The 26359-nt window shown below is 40.7% G+C and overlaps 1 protein-coding gene across 1 annotated transcript in view; it reads right to left on the bottom strand.

Annotated features, from left to right (window-relative positions):
• Nucleotides 1–5128, bottom strand: part of gng2 (guanine nucleotide binding protein (G protein), gamma 2) — a 36579-nt gene extending 31451 nt beyond the window's left edge. The window contains exon 1 of the mRNA XM_030126658.1: nucleotides 4900–5128. The gene's annotated coding sequence lies outside the window, so the exon portion shown is untranslated. The remainder of the gene's footprint in view (nucleotides 1–4899) is intronic.
• Nucleotides 5129–26359: the final 21231 nt, after the last annotated feature.

Below are 26359 nucleotides of genomic sequence, written 5' to 3'. Positions count from 1 at the left end.
ACTAAAATAATAACAACAATAACAACAACAACAACAACAATAATAATAATAATAATAATAATAATAATTATTATTATTATTATTATTATTATTATTATTATTATTATTATTTGCATTTATAAAGCACTTTGTATTCAACAGAATCTCAAAGTGCTACAGAGAAAAATAAAGTCCAACAATAAAAGAAATAAAATACTATATTCAAATAAAATACTACATTTAAAACATCAGCATCATAAGACAAAGCATCATGGTGGGCCAAGTCTGTCTAAACAGAAATGTCTTCAGTCCCTTTTTGAATGAGTTTAGTGACTGAGGAGCTCTGAGGTGGTCGGGGAAGGAGTTCCAGATATGGGGGGCGGCAGAGGAGAAGGCCCGATCTCCCATGGTCCACAGTTTGGTTTTGGGGGGGAGAAGGAGGATGGTACTGTGGGGCCGGAGGCTTTGGGCAGATGTGTGAGGGGTGAGGAGGTCCTTGAGGTAGTCGGGGGCATTTCCGTGGATGCACATGAAGGTAATGAAGGCTGTCTTACAGTGGATTCTGAAGGAGACTGGGAACCAGTGGAGGTTATGGAGAACTGGAGTCATGTGTTCCTGTTAATGCCTTCGTGTAAGGATTTTGGCAGCGCTGTTTTGAATGGACTGAAGTTTTTGGAGCTATTTCCGGGGGATCCCATAGAGAAAGCCACTGCAGTAGTGAAGCCTCGAGACGACAAAGGCATGGATGACTACTACCACTACTGCCACTACTATGACTACTACTACTACCACTACTGCCACCACTACTGCCACTACTATGACTACTACTACTACCACTACTGCCACTACTATGACTACTACTGCTACCACTACTGCCACTACTATGACTACTACTACTACCACTACTGCCACTACTATGACTACTACTACTACCACTACTGCCACCACTACTGCCACTACTATGACTACTACTGCTACCACTACTGCCACTACTATGACTACTACTGCTACCACTACTGCCACTACTATGACTACTACTACTACCACTACTGCCACTACTATGACTACTACTGCTACCACTACTGCCACTACTATGACTACTACTACTACCACTACTGCCACCACTACTGCCACTACTATGACTACTACTACTACCACTACTGCCACTACTATGACTACTACTGCTACCACTACTGCCACTACTATGACTACTACTGCTACCACTACTGCCACCACTACTGCCACTACTATGACTACTACTACTACCACTACTGCCACCACTACTGCCACTACTATGACTACTACTGCTACCACTACTGCCACCACTACTGCCACTACTATGACTACTACTGCTACCACTACTGCCACCACTATGACTACTACTGCTACCACTACTGCCACTACTATGACTACTACTGCTACCACTACTGCCACCACTACTGCCACTACTATGACTACTACTGCTACCACTACTGCCACTACTATGACTACTACTGCTACCACTACTGCCACCACTACTGCCACTACTATGACTACTACTGCTACCACTACTGCCACTACTATGACTACTACTGCTACCACTACTGCCACTACTATGACTACTACTGCTACCACTACTGCCACCACTACTGCCACTACTATGACTACTACTGCTACCACTACTGCCACCACTACTGCCACTACTATGACTACTACTGCTACCACTACTGCCACTACTACGACTACTACTGCTACCACTACTGCCACTACTATGACTACTACTGCTGCCACTACTGCCACCACTACTGCCACTACTATGACTACTACTGCTACCACTACTACCACTACTACTGCTGCCACTACTGCCACTACTACCACTACTACTGCTACCACTACTACCACTACTACCACTACTACTGCTGCCACTACTGCCACTACTACAACTACTACTGCTACCACTACTACCACTACTACTGCTGCCACTACTGCCACTACTACGACTACTACTGCTACCACTACTGCCACTACTACCACTACTACTGCTGCCACTACTATCACTACTATGACTATTACTGCTACCACTACTACCACTACTACCGCTACCACTACTGCCACTACTACGACTACTACTGCTACCACTACTGCCACTACTACTGCTACCACTACTGCCACTACTACGACTACTACTGCTACCACTACTGCCACTACTACGACTACTACTACTACCACTACTGCCACTACTACAACTACTACTGCTACCACTACTGCCACTACTACGACTACTACTACTACCACTACTGCCACTACTACTACTACCACTACTACCACCACTATGACTACTACTACTACCACTACTACCACTAGTATGACTACTACTGCTACCACTACTATGACTACTACTGCTACCACTGCTGCCACTACTATGACTACTACTACTACCACAACTATGACTACTACTGCTACCACTACTACCACTCCTATTACTACTACTACTACCACTACTACCACTACTATGACTACTACTGCTACCACTACTGCCACTACTACGACTACTACTGCTACCACTACTGCCACTACTACTGCTACCACTACTGCCACTACTACGACTACTACTGCTACCACTACTGCCACTACTACGACTACTACTACTACCACTACTGCCACTACTACAACTACTACTGCTACCACTACTGCCACTACTACGACTACTACTACTACCACTACTGCCACTACTACTACTACCACTACTACCACCACTATGACTACTACTACTACCACTACTACCACTAGTATGACTACTACTGCTACCACTACTATGACTACTACTGCTACCACTGCTGCCACTACTATGACTACTACTACTACCACAACTATGACTACTACTGCTACCACTACTACCACTCCTATTACTACTACTACTACCACTACTACCACTACTATGACTACTACTGCTACCACTACTGCCACTACTATGATTACTACTGCTACAACTACTACCAGTACTATGACTACTACTACTGCTACCACTACTACCACAACTATGACTACTACTACTACCACTAAAATTACTACTACTACTACTACTACTACGACTACTACTACTAGCTGTTGAACTGCCATTTTGACACAAGGAGCATCTTGACCTTGGAGAGCCAGTTGTGACCATATTAGGACAAAAGGGGTGGAGCTAGGGGAGCATGTATATGTAGGGGAGTATGTATCTTATCATGTAATTTATTCTAATGAAGCCTCAGGAAATAGTCAACACACTCAGTTAAAAGAATGTGACACCATCAGAAACCAATGAAATGGAATGTTGATATTGAATGAAATTATATATTTTTCTGGATTTTAACATATTTACAGAATGTCAGTACACAAGTCTGCAAAATATAGAATGTAAGTCCAGATAGAGATATGAAGCTTTAGAATTAGACTCAGCTCAACTCCTCCTTTAGAGACTTGAGTCTTGTTTAATCTTGTTCCTTGACTTGAAACAGGATCTGAGTCTCATCTTGACCTCGAGTCCCTGATAAGTTTAAATGGATGCGTTGAGGCAGAACATGGCTGAATACACTGAAAAACTAAAATCAACACTGTTGGAAGCAAACAAGAGCAGCAAAGGTCAAAGTTCATCCCTCTGTGTGTTACCTTTCCCTGTGACTCTGAAACACAAGTCAGTCTGTTTTCAAAAAAACTGTTGTAAAGGCTGAGACGACTTCAGTCAGACAAGGGGCTTCTGGGAAGTGTTTGTCAAACACTGAGTGTGATAATGGGAGTGGAGAAGTCACAGAGGTCCACAGGGTGTGGACTCATTAGGTTTTTACTGACTCTAACCCACTCATCCCTCTGTTCTGCTGGTTTTTGTTTGTGGTGAGTTTCTGCTTTAGTCTTAACGTGTGTGTGAATCAGTCTGTGGCCTCGGAGGATGGTATCGTACACAACGAAGCTGGACCTAAGCTCTTGCGTAATTCTGACTGTAACGGGCCCTTGAAACGTTGAACGCGCAAAAACACGGACATGATTGGACAAAGCGGACATGACGACGCTGTCATGTGACTAACAGGAGCAGAGTGTGGAAACAGCATGTCTACGGGCACTTTATTCATATACACACCTCTATATTTGTCTATGAGCAACATTAACAACCTCCTCCTCCTGCTGCTCCTCCTTCTCCTTCCCCTTCCCCCTACCCCCTCTTCTTCCTCCCCTTCCCCCTCCTCCTCCTACACCTCCTCCTCCTACCCCCTCTCCTTCCTCCTCCTTCTCCTCCTTTCTCCTCCTCCTCCTCCTCTCTCTACCATCTGCCTGATACAACATGAATCGAGTGTTTGTGTCCTCTACATGTGGGATTCCTCTGGTTTTCTGCTGCTGCTGCTTCTGTCTTAATGCTTCCTCCTCTCCACCACTACATACCCATCCTTCTCTCTTGCTCTCTGTCTCTTTTCTTTTTTCCCTCCCTCCGATCGTGCAAATTTCTCTCACAGACGCCCTTAATTCCTCTGGCTTCACATAATAAGATCTGCCCAATCCTGTGTTGGAGGGAGGAAGGAGGAGTTGAGGGAACAAAACAGAGGAAGAAAATCTATTCTTTTCTTAACCTTAAAGGATGGTGTGTGTGTGTGTGTGTGTGTGTGTGTGTGTGTGTGTGTGTGTGTGTGTGTGTGTGTGTGTGTGTGTGTGTGTGGGAGGGGGGTCAAATAGAGGAATCGTTCATTTTTTCTTTTTTTTGTTGAGATTTTAAAAGGAGGGGATTCCATGATGCAAACCCGGCAGAAGCATCAATCTCACCCCTCAAGCGCTGACAAAATGACAGCGTGGATGGTGAACCCCCCCCCTTCCCCAGGAACACACCCTACTCTGACTGTAATAAACCCAAATGCACGGAAACAAAGACACAAATCAGCAGATGCATGCCTTAAAAAAGCAGAAATCCCCTACCTTGTATGTGTTGTGGTCTGATAATACATCCAGTCCAGTGGAGTTGAATCCACGCGCTCTGATCTGTCACAAACACACACACACACACACACACACACATACACACACACACTCCGCCTGTCAGCCGACACACACACACAATAACACACTCCTCTGTGTGTGTGTCTGTGTGTGTGTACACTCCCCTTCTCTCTCTTCCAGCTGAGATCCTACTCCTCCTCCTCACTGCTCTGAGTCTCCGCCCCTCAGCCGAACCAAAACCACCCTCCTCCTCCTCCTTTTCCTCCTCCTCCTCCTCCTCCTCCTCCTTTTCCTCCTCCTCCTCCTTTTCCTCCTCCTCCTCCACAGTACTCTGAGTCTCCACCCCTCAATCAAACCAAACCACCCTCCATCTCCTCCTCTTTCTCCTCCTCTTCCTTTTCCTCCTCCTGCTCCTCCTCCTCTTCTTACCTCCTCCTCCTCCTTCCTACTCCTCTGCCTCCTCCTCCTATTACCCCTGCTCCTCATCCTCATATTAGCCCTCCTCCTCTTCCTCCTCCTCCTATTCCTCCTCCTCACTAGTCTGAGTCTCTACCTTCCTCTTCCTTTTCCTTCTCCTCCTCCTGCTCCTCTTCCCTCTTCTTCTTCTCCTCCTCTTCCTTCTCCTCCTCTCATTACCCCTCCTTCCTCCTCCCCCTCCTCCTGCCATTACACCTCCTTATCCTTCTCCCCCTCCCCTCCCACTACCTCCTCTCCTTCTCCTTCTCTTCTTCCTGCCATTACCCCCCCTTCAACCTTCTCCTCCTCCCGCTCCTTCTCCTCCCATTAGCCTTCCTCCTCTTCCTCCTCCTCCTCCTCCTCCTCTGAGTCTCAGCCCCTCAGCCGAACCAACCACCCCCAGTCTCCCAGTGGTCCACAGGAAAACCCTTTGGCCTGTTTCTAAACACCAACAGTAAACACATACATATCAGGACACATGACAGGACACTCAGCACACATTTTACATTTTCTTAAGATACATTTTTTAGTCATATTAGATTGACTTTGACCTCATTATTTACTCCAAGCAGTGCATTAGATTCAGTAATAATGCTGAATACTATTTGTGCCCCAGTTGTTCATGTGGTAGAGACACACAGGCTGACAGATTTGATTCCAAAATTCATTCAGCCAATTACTGCATATCTTCCTTCACTCAACTATCCAATAAAGCCAAAAAAGGCCAAAGTCATAAAAAAAAAAAAGTTGAACACTCTCAATAATGCTGCCACAAACTGACTCAAGTATTCTGATAGGTGTAAGAGTCAATGGCTCTAGTGATCTAGCACTGACTAGCTCAATAGTCCTGGTCTAGTCTAGTCACTGGAAGGATTTCTACACTGTAAAAATAAAACCCATTAAAAAAAAAAAAAAAAAAAAAAAAAAAATGGTAAATGACTGGCAGCTATGACTGCCAAACAAAAACCATAAAATTAAGATAAAATATCCTAATTCAAATTAAGTGCAAACACATTATATTTACAGAAAATTTCAGTAAGAGTTTTGCAGAAAACTACCTTTATTTTACAGATTTTTCCTAAATTATTACGATCAAATGCCATCAATAAAGTAACAATTCTAAGAGTTCTCTAGAAAAATACCATTATTTTACAAATGTTTCCTAAATTATTATGATCAAATACCTTCAATAAAGTGACAATTCTAAGAGTTCTCTAGAAAAATATCATTATTTTACAAACATTTCCAAAGTTATTACAATCAAATGCCTACAATAAAGTGACAATGCCAAAAGTTCTGCAGAAAAATACCACTGTTTTACAGATTGTTCCTAAATTATTACGATCAAATGCCTTCATTCATTCATCCATTATCTGAACCCCTGTTATCCTCACTAGGGTCACTGGGCTTAATGGAGCCTATCCCAGCTACTTATGGGTGAAGGCAGGGTTCACCCTGGACATGTTTCTCCCCCTACTCCCCCCTTCTCCCCCTCTCCCCCAGTCTCTATCTCTATCGCTCTCTCTTTCTCTCTTTCTTTACCCTCTCTCTTTAACCCCAACTGGTCAAGGCAGACCACCATCCTCCAGGAGTCTGGGTCTGCTCGAGGTTTCTGCTGTTAAAGGGAAGTTTTTCCTCGCCACTGTCACCAGTCAGAAGTGTTTGCTCCTGAAGGATTCTGTTGGGTTTTTGTAAATTGGCTTAGAGTCTGGTTTTTGACCAACTCTATATATAAAGTGTCATGAGATAACTTTTTTGTTGCGATCTGGTGCTATATAAATAAAATTTGATTGATTGAGTGATTTAATTGGTTTTCCCCTGTAAGTCGCCTTGGAAAAAAGCGTCTGCCAAATGCATAAACATAAACATAAACATGTCGCCACTTCATCACAGGGCTGACATAAAGAGACAAACAATCAGTCTATCCATTCACACCTATGGGTAATTTAGATTAACCAGTTAACCTATCAGTGCATGTCTTTGGATGGTGGGAAGAAGCCGGAGTATTCGGAGAGAACCCATGCAGACACGGGGAGAACATGCAAACTCCACACAGAAAGGTCCCACCCCGAGTGCTATCCACTGCACTGTGTCTCCCAAATGCCTTCAATAAACCCTAAATACCACATTTAAAAAATGGTCAAATGACCGGCAGCAACGGCTGCCAAATAAACACTTTAACATACATATTAAACTGGAAACATACTTAGGGAAATACAGAACAGATACATCTAAAGATTTTCGACTTGCAGCATCACAAAAGTAAAGGTAATGCTCCTTCTCAGCAACTTCCCGACTCCAGTGATCGGTTCATCCCAACCTCACATTCCCTCTCCAGAAAAAACAAATGTATCAGACATCACCAGATTTCTCGCCAGATGTGAGTTGGTCACTGGAGGTCTTACAAGGTAAAATGACAAACCACCCCTGTGTGGCCAACCCCCGGTGGGGGTGTGGCAGCTGGCGTCCCTGGCCCCCTGGGGCCTGTGCTCGGCTGCTGTGGGGCCTCTGGCTGGGGCCTCCCTTGACCATCTTCAAGGCGGGCGCACTATCGCCTCTCAGGGGGGCGGGCTGGATCCCCCTCTCTGTGGTGTCTGCTGGTTGGCTGGGCCTTGGGGCCCTCTTTGTTGGCCCCTGGTCCTTGGAGGGAGTGCAGTTATGGAGGCATGCCTGTGTTCTTCACCTCATTCTCTTTGCCTTGTTCACTCTGTCACGGCAGATTAATGTGAACAACTGCTGTTGTGTGGATTTGTTACTGGTAATATTTGGGCGGACGTGGTAATAATAATAATAATAATAATAATAATAATAATAATAATGAATTAGATTTATATAGTGCTTTTCTATGAACGCATACTCAAAGCGCATACAGAGGATCCATTATTCATTCGCTCTCACATTCTCCCTCTGGTGGTGGTAAACTACATATGTAGCCACAGCTGCCCTGGGGCAGACTGATGGAGGCGTGTGTGGTGTGTGATATTCTGTTCATGCTCTCTTTTCTTATATTCATCATTTAATAGGTCTTATGTATTTTATTTTATTTTTATTTTAGCTTTGTTTGTTTTCTCTTTCTCTCTCTTCTGCCCAGTTTACTTAGTTCTGGTTGTGGTTATTGTTACTATTATAACTATCACCATGGTTGTTACTGTTTGTATTGTTGATACTTTCTTGTGAGGGTCTTCGCCATCTTCTTCTTTCTTGCTCTCTCCCCTTCACACACATCCACCCATGTCAGGTCCGGCATCGAAATGTGGTTCAACAAAACTCACAATAAACACAGGAGAATATCAAAGGGAGCTTCATGTACTTTATGAAGTTACCCTTAGGAAAGCAAATTCATTCAGCACCAAAAAGCGCCCAGTCAACCATTCTGCTGTTAGGATGCTGAACAAGACAAGTTAAAAAAAAAAAAAAAAAAAAGGTACAACAATAAACCAGGTGAATACTGTGCATGGAAAACCTCATTTGAAAATGCTATACATAACCTTCATCTAACAGCAAGCAAAAAGTTAGACTTGGTGGGGAAGTGGTTAGGTGACAAGTAATCCAAACATGCAAAACGTATTCATGCTGTGCACATAAACAACCCTTCTCTTGAGCTGAGGAAGGTATGGGAGAGGTTGCAAGAGTGCTACGGTTCTTTGGAGGCCCTTCAAAAGGCTCTTTTTGACAGGTTGGAACATTTTCCCAAAATGACAGAGATCATCCTGTGTTGCATGACTTTGGTGACCTTCTGATGGAAATTGAATCTGCAATGAGTGAAGGCTACATACCAGGACTACTTTACCTCAACACTGCACAAGGAGTCCATCCCTTGGTGGATAAGCTACCATACAACCTACAGGAGAAATGGGTCATAGTTCAAACAAAGTACAAGCAAGAACATCGCGTGTCATTTCCTCCATTCTTCATTTTTGCTGTCGAGGATCAAGCCAGAATGTGAAATGACCCTAGCTTCTTGTCTTCAGCCCTAGCTCCTGCAACCAGTAAAGCTGAGAAATATCAGAGTAAGCAGGATAGAGCTAGAATACCTATCTCTGTCAACAGAGCAGAAATTGTTCAGTGTGAACAAAAGCAAACCACTGTGAGGGCAAATGAAGACCCCAACAAAAAGCCTCATGCTCAGAAAATGCAGAACATTCAGAGATAAATGTGTTGACGAGTGCAAGACATACCTGAGACGGAATCAGATATGCTACCAATGTTGTGCTTCTTCCAATCATATAGCCAAGAACTGCAAGGTGGAAATCAGCTGTTAAAGTGGCAGCAACAGTCTGATCACTGCAGTTCATGGGGCACCTGTAGCATGGACCATTCAAGTTGACACTAGACCTGCCACAGAGCATGGCAGGCAGCAGGAGTCACCTTCATCTGTTGTCTTATCCAAGTGTACACAGGTGTGGGAAAATGAGACAGGAGGACACTCCTGTGCTAAGATTTGCCTTGTAAAAGTCTATCCTGAAGGATACTACGACAAGGGAATCAAAGCTTATGCTATCATAGATGACCCAAGCAATAAATCCTAAGCCAGATCTTCTTTTTTGGCACCTTTGACATTGTCAAAGCCTTGAAACCATACACCCTCAAGACCTGTGCAGGTGTGATGGAGGCAGCAGGAAGAGGAGCAAGCAATTTCATTGTGGAGTCAGTCAACCATCAATCAAGTCTATTTTTACCCACACTTATTGAGTGTGACTTCATTCCAGGTAATTAGGATGAAAGTCCTACTCCTCAAGCTGCTCACCATCATTTATACCTTAAAGACATTGCAGCAGAGATCCCTGCACTTGACCCCAAATCTGAGATCTTACTCCTCCTAGGGAGAGATGCCATTCAGGCCCACAAGGTGCTTGACCAGCGTAACAGGCCCCTGAATGCTCCATTTGCCCAAAGATTGACCCTGGGATGGGTTATCATTGGGGACACATGTCTCAACAGGGCACACAAACCTGACAGTGTCAGTGCCTTTAAGATAAACATCTTGGACAAAGGCTGACAAGCAACTTCTTACCTTGTAAAAACACCATTCAGGTCAAAGAGAGATTTTGATGTTGTGAGCATCACATGTCCCCAGTGGTAGGACAAGGAAAGAGGTGGCTTCAGGATGACACTATGGGAGAAACAGTCTTCCAGTGCATAAGTGCAGATGAACAAGTATCAATAGACAAACAGGCCTTCCTCCAGATCACAGACAAGGAAGTATATCAAGTAATACCAACAGCTGGGTGGCCCCACTGCCTTTTTGTTTCTCAAGACCTCATCTCTCCAACAACAAGCAGCAAGCCATCCAGCATCTTGCCTTGGTTCATACCACACTGAAAAAGCGACCTGATGTGGCTCGACACTTTGTGGATTTCATGCAGAACATGTTTGATAACAGACATGCTGAACCAGCACCACCTCTAAAAGAACAGGAGGAATGCTGGTACCTACCTTTCTTTGGAATCTATCACCCTCATAAAGGAATCAGATAAGAGTGGTCCTTGACTCCTCAGCACGGCACTAAGGTATGTTCCTGAAAGATGTCCATCTTACTGGCCCCAGTCTCAACAACAGCTTGTTGGGCATGCTCATGTGTTTTCGCAACAAACAAGTGGCTGTCATTACTGATGTGAAGCAGATGTTTCATTGTTTCTCAGTGCGTAACAATCACAGGAACCTCTTGAGCTTCCTATGGCATCGAAACAACAACCTTGAGGAACCCATAGTGGAGTATCACATGACAGTTCTTGTGTTTGGGAACAGCCCATTACCTGTTGTTGTGATCTATGGCGTCAGGAGGGCATCTCAAGAACAAGGAGATGGGGACCACACTACCAGACAGTTTGTTTGTTGCAACTTCAACATGGATGAAGGACTTGCCTAATTTCCATCTGACAGGAATACTGTAGCTGTCCTCCAAAGGGCCCAAAAAACACTGGCAGCCTCCAACCTGAAGTTACACAAAATTGCTACTAACAGCGTCAGTGTGATGAAGTTGGTTCCCAAGGAGGACTTGGCAAAAGGGCTGAGGGACCATGATCTTGGAACAGATTTCCCTTCAATACAACGAAGTCTGGGGATAAGTTGGGATATTGCTACAGATGAGTTCACCTTCCAAGTGTCAGCCACAGAGAAGTCTTACACCTGCAGAGGGGTGTTATCGACCATAAACATCTGTACGACCCCCTGGGGTTAACGGGTCCAGTTAGCATTCAAGGCAGGGCTTTACTTTGACAGCTCATGACAAACACCTGTGAGTGAGATGACCCACTCCCTGAAAAGAACATCAAGGTGTGGTGTGAATGGAGAAAATCCCTACAGCAGGGGTGTCCAATCGTGGTCCTCAAGAGTTACTATCCTGCATGTTCTAGAAGTATCCCTCTTTCAACACACCTGATTCAAATGATAAGTCTATCATGAAGCTGAAGGTGTGCTGGAAGGGGGAAACATATAAAACACGCAGGATAGTAGCTCTCGAGGACCAGGATTGGACACCCCTGCCCTGCAGGATCTAGAACAGGTCAGGATCAAGAGAATGTACACCTCTATCACACTTTCCAATTCTACAAGCAGAGAGCTTTGCATTGTCAGCAATCCCTCCACACAAGCGATCAGCACTGTAGCTTACCTCAAAGTTACAAATGTACAGACCAAGAGTCAAGTGGGATTTGTGTTTGGCAAGGCCACAGTTGAAACTCAGACTTGCTTACTACGACCACTACTGAGCTGTGCTTGAAGCTGTTGTCCTGTGAGTCGCCTATCACTCAAGCTGTTGACTCTCAGAAACTTGTCTTCTGATTCTGTTGTGGCTTTGGGTCTGCCAGACCTCTTCCTGTCAGCATTTCCCCCAGTTTCTGAGTGCCTTTGGATGGTGAAGGAAACTGGACCTACTGACACCTTGACTTTCTTGGCAATTTCTCTGTAGGAAAGACCTACATTTTTAAGTGTTATGATGGTCTGTCTCTCTTCTATCGTTAATTGCCTTTTCCACACCATTTTTATAGTAACACACTACTTCTGCAGTACAATACTGTTCAAATAATGCTCACAATGGTATGGTACCAAAGTGTGTTCCAACACTACTTTTATGCAGACAGAGGGGGTTGGAAGGAATTAAGAAACGTTGGGACACCTGGAGGAATTGGTAGCACCAACTTTCGAGGCTTGATCAACCTCCATTGCTGCAGAACTGCTTTAAGTTGTTAACCCATTTCTTGTTCGCCTTTTTGTATAATTCTGAAATGTACATTATTTTTCAGTTTTGTTTAACCTTACCTTTTTTTTTTTTTTTTTTAATCTCTGGCAGTACACCACTTACCTTTGTACCATTTCAAGTTGTTCATTGGACTTGAACTGCTTGAATTTCAATACAAAACTGGAAAAATTGGGGTGTTCTAAAACTTTTGACCGGTAGTATATATTTATATCTACCAAGGACTCCTGTCACCTTCTGAACACCAAAAAGACAGTATGTGTGTACTTCACAAAATGCCAACTCGGACTAATTAGATCAGGTACATTCCTGAATGGAGCAAAGCTGGATGTAGTACCAGAATTTAAATACCTTGGGGTAACTTTGGACCCTACCCTATCTTTAAAAGATCACATAAATAAGGTGGGACAAATTTCACATTCAAAATTTCTGATATATCCAATAATAACCTACCTATGAGTGCTGCCAAAACATTCTTTTTTGCTATGATTATTTCCCATATTGATTACTGTTTAACTAGTTGGTCACTGGCTTGTACTACCAATCTTAAAACCATAAAAGATCTTTATAAAAATGCATTAAAAATACTTGACAGAAAACCGTTAACCCATCACCATTGTCATATCCTAAAAAAACACAAGTTACTAACCTTCCAAAACATGATTAATCTAAAATCAGCCTGTCTGATATACAAGGTACTACATTATTTAGCTCCCTCTTTGTTGGAGGAATTTATCAAATACAACATTAAACCACATGGGACCACCAGCAGAGGCGACCTGGTAATACCCCATAGGCGTACTACATCTGGTCAGACTGTTCTATCAGTTCAAGGTGGAAACTTCTGGAATAGCCTACCGTCATCTCTGAGAGAATGTCCCACATACAACTCATTTAAAGCTCAAATGAAAAAACAGCTCTGCTCAAATCAGAACTGCACCCTCACATAACACAAAGACTTGGATCGAGCTTAACTGTATGTTTGAACTAATGGTATGACCTCATTAGTGTGATTGGTGTTATGCGTATAGTTTGATGGTGAAAGATATGGGAAATAGTGTATACAGTGTACCATACTTTCCGGACTATTGGCCACACCTGACTATAAGCTGTACCCACTCCATCCCCAACATCTCACCATCGATTCATTGATGCCTGTCATGCCTGCAGCCAGACGTTAGTCTGGTTTTGTCTGTCTTTTATGTTTTGTTTGTCACTTCCTGTTTTATTTTGTTAAGTTTCCCCTCATGTGTCTTGTCTGTCGTCTTTACTTCCTGTTCCCTGATTGTTCTGACCTCTTACCTGATTACCTGTCTCCGCCCTGATTTGCTCCACCTGTGTCTCGTTGTCTTCCCTCCCTTTTGTGTATTTAAACCCTGTGTCTTCCCTATGTCAGTTGCCAGTTTGTAACTCCTGTAGTTCTTACCAGCGTTTTGACCTCGTTTGTTCGTTTGCCTGCCTGTTTTTGACCTGTTTTTGGGATTCCTCGGTTTCTCGTCTTCTGCCTGCTCCCTGTCTGGTTTTTGTCTGCCTCTTCTGATACCTGGTTTTGACCTTCTCGCCCTGACTACCGGTACGTGAGTTTTGCCTTTTCCTTATGTCCTGTTGCTCGATTGATAGCCTGCCTGTGCATGACCTGTTTCCGTCCCTGACCTCCCTTTGCTTTTCCCTAGTCGGGAAAGAAACCCCTAACACCGCTCGGGGAGACGGGCTGTCGCCCTCGATCCGGAGGACGAATCAGAGGAGGATATCATCCACCATTATCCTCAAGATTCTGTCACTAATAATATTATTTCACCTGTGTGTGATTAATAAATCTTTTGAATCATATTCTTGGTGTTTGAGTTCTGCATTTGGATTCTGTGTTTGTACTAACGCCATTACAATGCCAAGCTTTCACGCAGCAGCTCTATTTCCTTCTTCGACAGCCAGATGAATTGTTAGCCCGAAAAACATAAATTAGCCGCACCATTTTTGAGCCGTGGTTTCACAGCATGTGGAAAAAAGTAGCAGTTTATAGAGCAGAAATTACGGTAAGTAATATATGCACGGTTGAAATATCTGGCTACTGTACAGAATTTTGTAGTTGTGCTTTTACTGTTTCCCTGCTCTTTTTTCTGTTTTTTGTTTGTTTGTTTTTTTGTTCATTGTGGAACATCTCCCGTAGGACAATTGATGGAAACTAGCCTTTGGCTAAAACTGGAGTGTTTACATTCACGTAGAAACATGTATGTTTATCAATGCTCACTGTCCTGTTCAAAAAAATAAATAAATGTGTATATTCATCTATGTCTATTTACATCTACATGTATGTCAGTGTTTTTCAACCTTGGGGTCGGGACCCCATGTGGGGTCGCCTGAAATTCAAATGGGGCCGCCTGAAATTTCTAGTAACTGATAAAAATAAAACAAAATAAAACAAAATAAAAAACTTATTAATAAAAAATATATGGTGAGTTGAGAGAGACAATCACAAGACATGACAAACTGTGAAGCTGAAACTGAAGCACTGTGGTTCTGTTTATCTGTCAAATGTTCATTGTGGTCAGTTTCAGATGCTGCAGCTCTTTCATAATTCATAGTTGGAGTTCTTGTTTGTTAAGTATTAATTGTCAGCCTTGTAAATCACAGCTGGACTGACTGTACATATCCTGACCAAGGAAAATGAACTTTGTGCAGTAATCTACACCTGGCTTTTCTGCCTCCGTCCATAATAATATGCATTATAGAGACTAAATGTCCTCTAAAATTACCATTCATTTGCAACATAGTATAACAAACTATTACATGATCAAAACAAATAAATTTTAGCAAAAAAGTGTCTCCATTTTGAATGTCTGGGGTCGCCACAAATGTGTGATGTTAAAATGGGGTCACAAGCTAAAAACGGTTGGGAACCACTGATGTATGTACACCTATGCGTGTATACATCTATGTGTGTATATATTTACGTGTATGTATGTCTACGTGTATGTACATGTGTGTGAATGTATATCTATGTGTATGTACATCTATGTTTGGGGAGGCAGTGGCGGTTGGAATCTTGCTCTGTCGTAGTCATGTGCCGTTGGGCAGGGCACTTCACCCATCTTGCCTCCAGTGTCACTCATTCTGGTGTATGAATGTGTATGACTGTTTGGTGGTGGTCAGGGGGGCCATTTGGCATGGATTGGCTGCCACGCTTCCGTCAGCCTGCCCCAGGACAGCTGTGGATACAGATGTACTTTACCATCAGTGTGTGAATGGATGAATAATGGATCAGTAATGGAAAGACCTTTGAGCACCTTGAAAAGCACTATAGAAATCAAATCCATTATTATTATTATTATTGTTATTATTATTAGACATGGCTTTGGCAGCCCCCCAACCCCCGTAGCTACAGAGGAGATAAATGGAGAGATTGTTTGATTCGTAATCTGATTACTGTGCAATCTGATTACTGTATTTTCTTCTGGGCTCTGGGGATAATCTGTGCAGCTGTTTTGGTTAATAGGCTGCTTTATTAAGGGCTGTTAATCCACCTCAGAGAGGACGAAGGCACATGTGATGCATTCAGGGCTAATGTGACTACAGTCCATGTACATAGGGCTGCACTTCATACAGGAAGTGGAATAAATGTCAGCTCCTCTGGAAACTGGGAGAACAGTCTTGGATCCAGTTGTTCATGTACAGTTTCCTCCCATCATCCTTCAGCTGACAGTAGAGGGCTTAATATTTAAGATGTATATTTCATTAAATAGAGAACTTAGGTTTGGATCACACTGAAGTAACATGAACTACAAACTTAATTCAACGTGACAAACATAAATGTAATAATATAAAAAAAAAGAAATAATAAAATAAATAAATAAATGACATAAATAACACAAATAAGTAAACATACAAATAAATGCTATACAATAAAGGATCAGAATCATGTCTTTAATTATATAGAATTGACCAAAATAAAGGGTTTCACTGAAAACAAGAGCACGTTATATTAACAACAGCACATACAGAAATGAAAGGTGAAGACGTGGCAGGAAGAAGATGTGATGATGAACCTTAATTCACATTTGTCTTATTTATTTGTCAAATAATAATGACAATGATATAATAATATCCATCGGGGTGTGTTGAGATTAACCCCCCATGTTGATGTGCAGCTCATCTTCTTGTTTGTGTCATGTCATGGATCATATTAATGATCTACTTGAACCTTGATACAAATGTGCATTCTGGATAATCAATAATCAGTGCACCTCACTGAAAAAGAGGAACAGGCTGAGATCATTCTTTAAGGTGTAAAACAACGTCAGTTTTGACTTTAAACGCGTCTATGTGACTTTGTAAAAGCGATGGGTGTGGTTGATACGCACACATTAGACAGATCTGCATCCAGGTCTGAATCTAAGACTATGGAAACATCTTATAAGATAACCACAAGACTTGGAGTGCATGTGGTCAGGGTTAGGGTGACTCTTTACAGTAACTTAGCCTGAGCTTCATCCATGCTCTTCTCCAGTTCCATCCTCTAAAACAACTAGAAGCACTCGGAGAGCGCAGACCTCCGCCAAGGCTGATCAGTGGGCCCCCCCACCCCCGATCACCCCCAAAAGTTAATCATTTCTTCCTTATCCCATTTCCAACAAACCCTGAAAATTTCATCAAAATCTGTCCATAACTTTTTGAGTTATGTTGCACACTAACGGACAGACAAACAGACAAACAAACCCTGGCAAAAACAGAACCTCCTTGGCGGAGGTAAAGATTGGCCATGTCAGTGCTTCATAAGAGCAGTTCACAAAAAAACAAGTGACACCATGGACATTTCATCCACAGTTAATGAGTCTTACATTAGATAAAGCTCAGTTTTACTTTTATGTTTATGCATCACATTCAGTTTATTAGCTTGTTACCTCCGCCAAGGAGGTTATGTTTTTGCCAGGGTTTGTTTGTTTGTTTGTTTGTCTGTCCGTTAGTGTGCAACATAACTCAAAAAGTTATGGACAGATTTTGATGAAATTTTCAGGGTGTGTTGGAAATGGGATAAGGAAGAAATGATTAAATTTTGGTGGTGATCGGGGGTGGGGGGGCGCACGGGGGGGCGCAGACCAGAAAATTTCATCAAAATCTGTCCATAACTTTTTGAGTTATGTTGCACACTAACGGACAGACAAACAGACAGACAGACAGACAAACAAACCCTGGCAAAAACATAACCTCCTTGGCGTGGGGGGGCCCACGGGGGGGGGGCCACTGATCAGCCTTGGCGGAGGTCTGCGCTCTCCGAGTGCTTCTAGTTAGTGTTAAACTCTACAATACAGATGCCATTTTAATGCAATTAAACAGATTAGGTTAATATTTTTTGCATTTATTTTGATAATGCCTTGCTTTAGTACTTTTTAAATCAAAAAAAGATTACAAAAAAAAAGAAAAAGAAAAACAACCTCTCAGCTCCCTCGGTGTTTGATGCTTTTCTGCATCATATTTGGGATTAAAATTAATTAGATCATGGATTTAAGCTTTTTCTGTTGGAAATAATAAGGGTATTTTTTTTTCCATCTTCCTGTGATACAATAATCAATAGTGACGGATGCTCCTGATAATCCTTTGAAAGCGATGTTGACTTGTCTCTGTGTGTGTGTGTGTGTGTGTGTGTGTGTGTGTGTGTGTGTGTGTGTGTGTGTGTGTGTGTGTGTGTGTGTGTATGTGTGTGTGTGGTGTCATGGCTAGATCCAGGGGGGAGGGGCCTGGCTGGATTTCTGATTTGTGACCATCTGGCTCCTCCACAGCTGCTGACCTGAGCCAAGCCCCCCCCCCCCACACCCACACACACACGCACACACACACACACACACCACCACCACCACCCGCCTGTCCTGCCCCAATGCCCCATCGGATTTACAAAGAGGTCACTGGAAACACACTGTCACCTAATACTCTGAAACAATCAGCTCAAATGATCACACACACACATACGCACACACATACACACATACACACACACACACACACACACACACACACCCTTGAAGATGAGGACAGAGGATGGGTGGAGGTGGAGGGGAGGAGGACAATGGAAACAAGGAGGAGAACAATTAAAAAATAAATGGATTTAAACATTACATTGACACACACTCACAACCTCTGTTTCACACAAGACGTGCAAACACAGAATAAAAACAGCTCCAGTCGAGCTACACCTCATTCACAACAAAGCAGAAGGAACAGGAGGGAGAAGGGGGTGGTGACGGAGAAAAAGAATGGATTTCCCCTCCATGTTGCTATGGCAACAGCAGTGGATGGTGGATGACTGATTTCCTGTACAGCTGTGGAGCTGCAAGGGAAAAGACAGAGACGGAGATAGAAGCGTCAGTGTTTTCTCTCTTTAACTTGACGTCGGTCTGTGCTGACGACGGATTTGGTTTCAGATTTTCTGAGTCTACAACGCACAAATGCAGCACATCAAATATCAACTCATCATGCATTAAAACATGCTCAAAATTCAGGAATGATGGGCTGTAATGTTGTTTGGTAATTTGACTTTGGTAAATTGCCACATTATTTCAACATGATTTAATGAAGAAATGTTGCAAATTTTAATCATGTCCCAAGACGTCAAACTTTACTGGACTATATCTATAGAGCTAGTGTGATAGTTATGGATTCACAGTCTGACAGTTCTCTTTACCTGATTTTGCTGATGGTGGAGAGAAGTTCTAGGAGCATGTGGTACTTAAACCTGGGTTTTGTAAGTGCATGACTAACTAATGTGTAGTAGTTAAGGTTACGGTTAGAGAAAAATAGTGTTTATTATATGTTCACACATTTAAATTCACACAAATACTTTGACACTCACAGTATTTTGAGTATTCCTCATCTCCTGTACTTCATTAACTCACCCATTTTAGTTCCGATCAGCTGAAGTGGAACAGTCCACCTTTTATATGTCTAGGGGTGTCCAGAAGGTACCATCCCTGGGGGGTGGCATGTCAGGAATATTTGTATATGTTATATATTGTTGTGTATCATTAGTATAGGGATGTTTTGCAGCTGTGTTTCATTTTTTATTTAAAATTTCCCTTGGCATTTGATTCTGGACTGTTTTTATCTTCATGTTCCAAACTAAACCTCACTGTGAACTCAGGTCCTTAATATTTCCAAATGGGGCTGATGCACACTCTCATGTCATCTTGACGGTTTTACAAAAGCTGTTGAGGTTAGAACTGTTACACTTACATGTCACATTTGTTTGTTTGTTTGTTGTTTATTTCAAATATCAGCATTTAAAACCAAAAACAACAAAGAAAACATAAATAAAACACATTCGAAAAGGAGTGTGGTGAATTGCAGCTTAACTCCCGCCCCATTGCCACATCTTCCTCTAGTGACCGCGTAGTCCCATGTCAGCTCCACAAAATCACTTAAAAAATCATACATATATCAAAATAAATTCTGACCAAGCCTGCACTACACACAATAAATCTTATACATATCAGAATAAACTCTGTCCATTTCATCGCAGCATTCTTAAAGCTCTCCATTACTCCTATATTATATATTACATTGTATATCATAATACATTTTCCATAATCATATAATTTACTATATATTATATACATAGTGTGATAGTGCGCTATATATTAATACACTATACAATGATATAGCAACATTATAAAAAACTAACAATACAGATAATAATACATTATCTATAATCATATAATACACATTATATACATTGTTTAATAATATACACTATATATTAACACATTCTACAGTGTTATACCAACATTATAAATTAATTATGTATATATTGCATATCATATACATTATAAGACTTATACTTTACTTATACTCCTGTAATATAATATACATTATATTAAAATACATTATATATTAATATGTTCTACAATGTTATTACATTTTCAAATAATTATGAATATATTGTATAATAATAATAATAATAATACACGTTATAATACATTACTTATAATCATAATATAACACATTTTAATTAATTCTTTCATCATATTTCCTGAACATATTGTTTTTGGTTGTTTTTTTTGTTTTTGTTTTTTTTAATGTATTATTTGATTTAGGTGTTTTGTTTTTGTCATTCAGATTGTTCTATAAGTTGATTCCTTTCACAGAGATACAACTTGTATCTCTGTGAAAGACCGACCATCCAGGTCGGTCTTTCATCGGTCTGGACCGACTTATAAACGTTCTAACAGACATTAACACTACATTAAATACATTTATCAACAAGTGACTTTTGTGTCCTTGTCTCTTTGTTGTTGGGCTGAATGGCCTCCTGGGCAGGAGTAGCATAGATGGGTCCAGGGTCTAGTTTGTCTGGGGAGATGTGCCGCTCTGGCAGTAGGATGGCGTGCTAGTGTTAATTGTTCATCTGTGTATCTCACAGATCACACATCACTCTGAGGAATGACCTTTTCCACATTATTAACAGTTCCCCTGTATCACCTCTAAGTGTCATCAACGGTTCAAAAGCACTAGAAATGTGTACGCCAGCCATGAAGTTGGCGTGGAGCACTGCACATTTCCATGGTCATTTCACTCTTTATACATCTAAATGTGTGCGTGGAAGTGGGTGTACGCCACGTTTTTGGGCGTATGCACCCTTCGTACGAGTACATGAGGCCCCAGGTCTGGATGGACTCAGATTTATGAGGACAAGACCAAACTGATGAAGACGAGGAGTCAGACCTTCAGAGACACACTCAGCGACCCAGAGACACACCTAAATGAGCTAGACTGAGTTTCAGTTTAAAGTGAGTGTTTCTTCTTTTATCTGTTTTCTTTTAGAGTGAGTCTTTTCTCCTTGAAGAATTTTATTTGGAGTGAGAATTTTTTTCTCTTTTCTTCTTGTTTCAAGTTTTTTAAGTGTATTTCTTTTTTTTTTCCACTATATTATTTAAATCCTTTTATCTTTTGTATTTCTGAGTTATTTTTCCTGTAAACTCTTATATTTATCTCTTTTTATACTTTTTGAACATTTTTTGTTAGGACACATCGTTGGTAGTGGACCCTGGACTCATCTTTTGTTTGGGCCCTTATCACTAGACACCCTCATCCCGCCCCCCCAAGGCTGGTCACGTCCCAAAGAAAATGGAAGTTTGGGACATTTGTATTGGGAGCATTTGGTGTCTAAACTCAGTCAGAGCTTAGTTTGAGTTGAATGATTATTGATGCTGTTTTAAGTTAGTTTTATCCTAATAGGTTGGTGTTTATGGATTTTAGGGATAAGAAAAGAAATGTGTAACTACTGGTTGTGTCTTAAATGTTCTCATCCCATTTATTCCATTTATTTTATATCTGCTTTTAATTAGTTTGTACCAGATCATAGATTGTACTTATATCTTTGAACAGAACTTTGCCTGTGTTGTTTTGAATGTGCTACAAAAATAAATTTGATCTTTGAACACTATTTCTCAGTAAGCATTGGAGTGTTGGGCTTTGAGTAGTGAAAAAAGTATGAAAGAGCACAATTAATATACAATTTCTCATATCTTGGACCAAAAATGGGGTGTGAAATTGAGAAAAACAGAATAGAAAACTTTCCCCAGTGCATTACAGGGGAACATAATCTAGGAGTTAGGGTGAGGATTAGGATTGAAAGCCCAGTGTTGCAGGTGTGACTCTGCTTACACATTTGTGTGTCACAGGGTTCTAAATCTGGAAATAACTGTCACAAAACCAGGTGTGATTTGTAATTTATGTCTAATTATTTTCCATTAAACTCAAGCATCTATAAAGCCAAGTGGCCTCTGTGTGTGTGTGTGTGTGTGGGGGGGGGGGGGGGGGGGGGGTGATTCACATAAAATCTGTACAGAGCTGACCGCTGCACTTTGTCATATTAATGTATTTTTGGTCAGGGACAGTAGCGAAAATGGCAAGTTGGTAGGACTGATATTTTGGCAGATAATAGTAATTTTGGAATATAATAGCCCACAGGTGTCATACATGTGGCCTGGGGGCCAAATCCGGCCCACCAAAGGGTCCAATCCGGCCCCCGGGATGAATTTGTGAAATGCAAAAATTACACTGAAGACATTAACAATCAATGGTGTAAAAATCATTTTAATTCAGGTTCCACATAGAAACACATACAGTCCAATTAGATTCCAAGTGGGTCAGACCAGTAAAATATTATCATAATAATCTATAAATAATGACAACCCCAAATTTTCTCTTTGTTTTTAGGTGTAAAAAAGTAAAATTAGATGAAAATGTTTACATTACCAAACTATACTTTAAAAAAACAAAACATGAATTACCTGAACAAATATGAACAAACAGAAATGTCTTAAGAAAAGTAAAGGCAATTTTACCAATATTCTGCCTGTTACTAAATGTTTTGTGCAATTGTAACGCACATGTGTAAATGATAAACTGATAAACCGAGGCAGAATATTGTTAAAATTGCACTTGTTTTTCTTAAGACAATTCAAGTTGTTCATGTTATTCAGATTTTTAAGGAAACTGTGTTGATGTAAACCTGATCAGAATACAGTTTTACTTTTTTCACTGTTATTTTACTGGTCCGGCCCACTGGAGATCAAATTGGGCTGAATGTGGCCCTTAAAAGAAAATGAGTTTGACGCCCCTATAACAGCTCTAATGCTTTGGCGGTGACTGCTGGACAAATGCGGTACAGCATGCACGAATGCACAGCAGAAGCAGCAGAGTAATGACCACATCTGGATCCCCACGGGTCAACGCACTCGTTCCCTATATCAGCACATATTTCTGCTGATACTAATCAGTGTAAATTCATGTTAAGATGAACATGAATAATGGGACGTGGAAACGTTAAATCCAGTTCATCACTCACCTGGACTGTTGGCTTTGTCTGGATAGATCAGTCTAATATTGTGTCCTTTATTCATAATATTTTCATTAGTCCTTCTTCATCTGTGTTGTCACATGTTCATATCAAACTACAAATGTTAAACAGAAGTAAACAGGTTCCAGGTTGTTTTAACACTGATTGGTGTTTTGTATTGACTAATGTGGACAACAGGTTTAGCTTAAACCAGTGTTTTTCAACCTTGGGGTTGAGACCCCACATGGAATTCAAATGGGGTCGCCTGAAATTTCTAGTAATTGATAAAAATAATAAAGAAAAAACTTAACAATAAAAAATATATGGTGAGTTGACAGAGACAATCCCAATACATAAAACATGACAAACTCTGAAGCTGAAACTGAAGCACTGTGGTTCTGTTTATCTGTCAAATGTTCATTGTGGTCAGTTTCAGATGCTGCAGCTCTTTCATAATTCATAGCTGGAGTTATTGTTTGTTCAGTATTAACTGTCAGCCTTGTAAATCCAAGCTGGACTGACTGTACATATCCTGACCAAGGAAAATAAAATTCTCACTTTGTGCAGTAATCTACACCTGGCTTTTCTGCCTCTGTCCATAATAATATATACTATATAGCCTGAACGTCGTCTAAAATGAATGTCTATTTGCAACATAGTATAGCAAACTATTACATGATCAAAAACAATTAATTTTAGTGAAAAAAACATCTCCGTTCTGAATGTCAGGTCGCCAGAAATTTGTGATGTTAAAATGGGGTCACGAGCCAAAAACGGTTGGAAACCACAGGCTTAACCCTTTCATGCACACTGGTCACTAGAGTGGACAGTTACTCTACAGCTTTTCTCTTGTATATTCATGGGTTTTGTTGTTTTAGTTCCATATCAGCCGACACAGTGGACACTCATGCATCATCCCGTACACTGTAACTCATACCATTTGTGTAACTTTGCTGTTCTAGATAAACCTGATCTACAGTAACATGTTTGAGTGTTGAAGGGGTGGGATTAAATAAATTATATTTCCTCCCACTCCTTTTCAAATGTGCAAATGAAGTCATGTAGATGTACAAGTTTTGTTTTTTTGTGTTCTTTCATGACCTCTTACTACCTGTTTTATTTCTAAACACTAAGTAAGATTACTTTGTCTTGTTGCATATTCGAAATAAATTAAACTAAAAAAAACCCCAAACTAACAAAAAAAATCAATTGCTTCTTATTGTTACTAAACTGCAATTAACTTGTTTTTTTTTTTAAACAAAAAAATTGTTGTTTTTTTTTGCACATTATCTCCATGAAGTGAGTAATGACTAGTATTAGAGTTTGTTAAAATGTGAGAAAACAGCAGATTAGCAGCATTAAAAATGTTTGTATTTCATAGTTTTCACACAATATATCAGTAAATCCTTGTTTCTTTTCTTCAAAAATTAAACGCATGGTGTCAAGCTGACCTTTTTGGAACCCCATGAAAAATAGGCTCATAAGAAAATTTTCAATCGCACTGTTTTTTTCATGCCTAAAGAGGAATAAAAACATTAAGGAAATAAATGTTGATTAAGGTTTTCATGATTCGTGCATGAAAGGGTTAAACTGAACAAATCCCATCATGCATTGTCCCAAAGTTCATGAAGCGACATATAATATGGTTCCTCGTGGTGTGTTTGAGGACCTCATGTAAACAGTTATGGTGGGTGTGAGGAAACAGCGGGAGTCACGGTTGTTCTAAAAACCATGCTGCCACCTTCAGGCTCACTTCGTATTTAAACGGACATTGATGTGATGTGTCCACTAGAGGGCGCTACATACTCACATACTGTATGTTTGACTGCTCTGTGGTTTAACTGTTCACACCAGATATTAACTAGTAAGTTATCGCCTACTTGAACTTTACTCCAGTACATCTCAGTCCTGTACATTTTACTGTCCGGTGAAAACCATGTATCTGTGTTGAACTTGACGTCTGTGACAATTTGAAGGATGAAGTGTTTCCTCTATGGGTGAGTTCAAAGTTTTTTCCTTCTTAAACTAAATATACTCTTTAAAATCAGCCTGGATTCACTCTAACAGACATCATCACAAAGTTCAGAAGAGTTTCATGGAAAGTATGGCTTTTCATGAAACAGCTCATGAAAAAAGGACTTTTAGACTTTTACTACAAACATTTGATGATCTTATTGAATATGCATTTTGTCGTAGATCTGCCTTTCCTGAACTAAACAGACTGTGTCATGGAATTGTTTTTATTAGTTGCCACTTATGAGAATGAAATACATAACAACAGTATGATGTGTTAATTACTTTTTCTGATTAAAACAGAAGAATTTTTTTTTTCTGGATACGTTTCTAAAGGCTGAGGAGAAGCTGTGGTCATAAACATGGAGCGAGATGAAAAAGAAAAGACACAGCAAGACAAAAACTGATGGAAGAATGATGAAAAAAAAAAGTGTAGTAATAATAATAATAATAATAATAATAATAATAATAATAATAATTTTAAAAACACAAGATGAGTATCTAATTCCTGTAAAAAGGCATGTAAACTGACAAGGTAAAAAAAAAAAAAAAAAAAAAAATGACATAAAAGACAGAAGATGAAATGAAGTAAAAAATAAAAATAAAAAAAATACCTTGTGACCAGACAACCAGACTTTGTTTTGATGAATGATCTGGTGATTTGGAGTCATTTTGACTAGAGTTTTGGAGTCCTAAGGTGAAAAGGTTTGGCTCCAGTTTGGTAGATTTAACTACCAACAGTACATACAGAACTTGGAATGAATTCATCATGTACAATGGTCAGGGTTCGTACACATTTTTCAAGGTCAAATTCAAGCACTTTTCAAACACTTAAGGGTAATTTTCAATTTTTTCCAGCACAGCACCTCATTGCTGGGGTCAAATATATACACTATATTACCAAAAGTATTTGCTCACCTGCCTTGACTCACATATGAATTTCA

This window comes from Sphaeramia orbicularis, chromosome 22, assembly GCF_902148855.1.
Source record: "Sphaeramia orbicularis chromosome 22, fSphaOr1.1, whole genome shotgun sequence".
NCBI lineage: Eukaryota > Metazoa > Chordata > Actinopteri > Kurtiformes > Apogonidae > Sphaeramia > Sphaeramia orbicularis.
Note: the sequence above shows the minus strand (reverse complement) of the source record. Positions and strands in the feature narration are given on the sequence as shown.